Consider the following 5,020-nt stretch of genomic DNA (forward strand, 5'->3'; position numbering starts at 1 on the left):
AGAATAGACTTTAAGAAATAGAAACAGAATAAAAGAGTTTCACAAAATTATTTCTCACAAATTGTTTCCAAACAAACAAAAAAATGTTTTTTTTTTTTTTTTGTTTTGTTTTGTTTAAAAACAATCAATAGTCAACCTTTGATTGGTCAACGGTCAAAGGTTGATTGGGTCAACAGGTCAACCCGACGATCAACGAAGTGGGTTTTTTGGTAGGTAAATGGGTCGACCCTACCGACCCAATTGGTCTAATTTGGTTCGGACCGGTTTATTGGAAAAGTCTTGAACCATTTAATTTGTTTTGAATTAATTTGGTTCACTATGAACCAATTTAATTCAATCAAAGCCAAAAAACAAAAACAAAAAAAACAAAACAAAACGAAAACTTGTAAATAGTAAAGTAATGGCTTGTAAGGAAGCTTTTAATGCTTACAGTAAAAGTAATGACTTGTAAGGAAGCTTTTAAAGCGGACTGCACTTTCCAATTAAAAAAAAAAATTACTTTCCCGATGAAAAGTAACTGAATCAATTTAAAATAGATTTTAATATCTAATTAGAAACAAACAAAAAGGCAATTCTTATATTAAACTTATTTCCCTTCAAATATTATAAACCAAAAAGTTTGCAGGTTTCATCTTTCATGGCTGCGTTCCATGGCAGCAGAAGCCATGAGTAAAAGAAACGAAAAGAAAAGAAATAAAACTCAAATTTGTGCAATGATAATTGAACTATAGGGGCGTGCATACGCATACACTTTTCAGGTTTCGCCAATTAATCGATAAAAAAAAAATTCTTTTAATTTATATACCACAAAACCCACGTTAATTTCTTCTCAAATCGAAAACAAAAATTTCGATCTTACAATGAAACATAAGAAATCAACATAAACAATGGAAGGAAACGATACTTGTAAACTCAAGATCAAAACTTCTATAAATCCAAAAAAAAAAAAAAAAAAAAAAAAAAAGAGATCAAAACCAAAAAACGATTCAGGGAGACAAACAACAAGAACAATATATATTGTTCAATGATCTAGTCATATCCCTCGCTCTGATACCAAGTGTAAGAATAATTTATAGGATCGATATGATGGATCAATGAACAAGAAACAATAATACAATCATGAATGTAATTAACACATACCCGGATCCATATTGTATTGGGTAGATTCTACAAGCTTTAGCCTTTCCCTCTTCTATAATCTTCCTCTTGAGCTTTCTCTCCTTGTTAGTCTTGTTTGCTCTTCTCTCTGTGTAAATTGTCAATTAACAATAACTAATGAGTGTTGCTTCCTTTATATAGATGAGGAGCAGGGACTAACCCTGAAATAGAATACAAGTGGGACCCTCCCATAATATGACCCAATTGTAAAGAGGTTCACTGGTCTCTACACTTTAAGGCGGTTTAACCAAAGACTTGAATTCTCATTAGGGGATCACTCCTTAACCGATCTTCGTCTAACCCAGCCTGTCGATCAACACACAACCACTAATTCGACCCCACACAATGACTGGTAGTAGCTCATACATAGAAAAACATTACAATGTCTTCTTTGGAATGAATCTGCTACATCATATTCATCTGTATTACCTATGAAAACCTTGTATTGTCTCGAGAGTGCATGGACTTCTGCTAACTTCTTCTTGACATTAGGAGTGACTGTCCCCTCAATGGTACGACTTTGATAATATCTTTTGTTCAATTTTTTCATCACTTTTATCTTGATACTGTCAATCAAAGTCAAGATGGGTTTACTCCTTACATAACCAATCCAGTAGTTGAAGCATTCAGTAATGTTGTTTGTAACTATATTATCCTTACATCTCACATAAAATGCATGTTGAGACCAGAATGTTGGTGGCTTTTTCTTTAACCACTCATAAGTTTTATTGCTAATCTTTTTAATAGAATCCATTGGATTCTGAAATAGATGCAAAGTTGGCACTGTAGAAGCTGCCCAAAACTACTTTTTTAATAAAAGATCGTTGTATTTTGCCTTGAAGTTTTGGTAGATGTGTCTGTTACAACATCATATGGAGCAGTTGGAAAGCTCTCATGAATAACAACTGTCAGTCCCTATGCAACATCTATAAGAAGCAATTCATTACTATCCATTCACAACCAATAATAAGAATGAATGTACAACATTTGTTTAATGAAATGATATACCTTTTGGCTATCTGACATAAATGTTAATGCAGTGTTGTCACTAGTAGTTGCCATCAACATCTATGGCTGATAACAACACACCACCAAATCTACTCTTCAAATGGCAACCATCAAGCCCTATAAATGGTCTACAACCATTCACAAAGTCTTGCTTATAAACATTGAAGCAGATAAACAATCTTTGAAATATTGGTGGCATTCTTATATCATTTATACCCTCAAAGTGGAGTTTAATCATACTTCCAGGGTTCCTCTGTAAGATTATCTCACCATATGCCGATAAAAATAAACAAGATTTGGAGTGGCTACCTTCATTCTTTTCCATAGCATTTTGACGGGCCCTATAAAATTTCATGTATGGAACATCACAACTAACCCCATAATTCTTACGCATTGTAGCAACTATTGCTTCATGATCCATTTTGGGGTCAGTTTGAAGCTCAACTGCATGTTTATCAACAATCCATTGAGAGGAAACAAGCTTATAACCTGACTGCCAAGTACATGCATGATTAGGGTTACGAGTCTTCAACAAAAATGCACCTTTATTGTTAATTGGTGAAGCATGAACCATCCATGTACAACCATTAGATTCATATTTAGCTATAACCCTTGCCTTTTAATTTCATTCCCAGATCAGCTCAAAACTGAGATGAATAACAAACTCTTTAAGATTGGTCCTAAAATCATTTACATCAACATATATTGATCTAACCTTAAAATTATTGTCATCACCACCATCATGACAAATTACTAGCTCATAACCATCTGGATCATAGGCATCTAGGTCATAATCATCTAGCTCATCATGACTGTCTACATCTTTACCATGGTCATTGTCTCTTAAACAATGGCTCTACACATCATTGACTTGACCAAAAGATTCATCATCACTTTCACTCTTACTTAAGTCAGCATGGTCATCAGTCCTCAACACTAGCATCTGAATTATTAATTGATATGATGTCACACACATCACTTTGATTTACTCCCTTTCACTTACCACTATCCTTAGCTCCCTTGCTTGCTTCATCCTTGCCAAGCTCAGTAGCTCCCTTACTTGTTCCAACAATATTGCTATTAGTCTTTACAGTGGGTGAAGTACTCTAAGAGTTACTACTTGCACAAATAGTTGATTGAGACACACTACTAGCCCTTGCGTTATGTGAATTACTCTCAGAATGACCACTAGAACTCCTAGCTATAGTAGATCTTGTCCTAGTAATTACACCAGCAGTTCCTCCACTAGCCCTTCTAGTAGACATACTCCTAGCCCTTGCATTGGGTACATTGTTTACATTTCCAATAGCACTTGAACTTCCAAAAATATTACAATGAGCCATAGCACTAGAACCACCTCTTTTGACTACTTGCTTTGCCCTATTGGTTCCCATTGATTGACCTCCATACTTACCACCATCTATTGTAGAAAAATCATCATGTGTAGTGTTGTCTTTGGTAACAACTTCATTGGAATGTAAATTGATGGCATATTTAAAAGCTTCCTCATCACTCCATCGAAGATCAAACACAATCACTCTTACTAAATCTAGATGTGCATTCCAAAGAAACAATCCAACCACAGAGCTATCATCTTACAAAACTACCTCTTCATTGTTTGGAAGTTTAGATTTCAATTTGAAAGTGACTGCATGACCACTGGGGACATGATCAATCACTGTGTTGTAGACGTCACATAGCATATCTAAATAATGTATCGATCCGGGTCTACAATCTTTTGTACATATTTGTTCCGCTAATTGAACTCAACTTTATATATCAATTCCACCGACATAACAATGACAACATACAAATGATTAAATGTACTACAAATATAGAATTTATTAAAATACGAACATAATTTCACAATATAACAACAATAAAATAATATCATGTCAACATATCAAATATAGTAGTCCAACAACATATCCAATCCCCATAATATAATGATGATCCAATGGCTGGTTATGGATGGATCTCGATTCTGCCCAAAAGGGTTCCAAGAAAAAACATCTGCGGGTGTTCTTATGGAGGTCCTGATGTATAATAGACTCTAGTTAATCTAAACCTGAGATTCAAGAATAATGGCAATCCACTCAACTGGGAGAACATTGATAAGATGCTATGTCCGGTTCTATAATAATGGCAATGACACCATCAATTGCCAGATTAACATCTCAGATTAACAAACTATAATATCATTATTTCATATGCCTAAAAATTCATTTGCAAACTGATCTATAATTTCATTTTTCAAACTTATCTACAAATTCATTTTTCATCACTGTCAGGTATGATCCCTATTCTTCTACCAAAAAGAAAAAAACTGATCTAATGATCCTTACAAGAATATAGAATGTGCCAAGTAGATTCTGGTTCAACTTAACAGAAAGCACATCCATAATCCAACTGGAAATTTGCTTTAAGTTTCGTATGATTTTATGATTTTAGAGCCCATCCTGGAAAATTTGCTTTAAGTTTCGAGATTGATTTTTAACCTCTAAATCACATTTTAATGTCTATTTATGCTTTTCCATTCACTCCCAGCCCTCCTAGCATTCTATGGCACAATACCGATGGCTACTCCATGCAAAGGAGCCTAAGATCCTATGGTCAAGTTTGGATGAGACACAAAAATGACCTATTTTGAACGATGCGGCAGAGCATCTGTTTGAGAACTTAAGATCACAAACTCAACATAACGGCATAGTAATAGATAGGCAGAAGTTGGAATTGGGGCATTGCAATTCATTTATTTGCACGTACAACCTTGTAACCAAACCTACAATATCAAAAGGAGAGAGAGAGAGAGAGAGAGAGAGAGAGAGCCCCCTGTCCATACTGGAATACCAAA

Source organism: Macadamia integrifolia, chromosome 5, assembly GCF_013358625.1.
Source record: "Macadamia integrifolia cultivar HAES 741 chromosome 5, SCU_Mint_v3, whole genome shotgun sequence".
Classification (NCBI taxonomy): domain Eukaryota; kingdom Viridiplantae; phylum Streptophyta; class Magnoliopsida; order Proteales; family Proteaceae; genus Macadamia; species Macadamia integrifolia.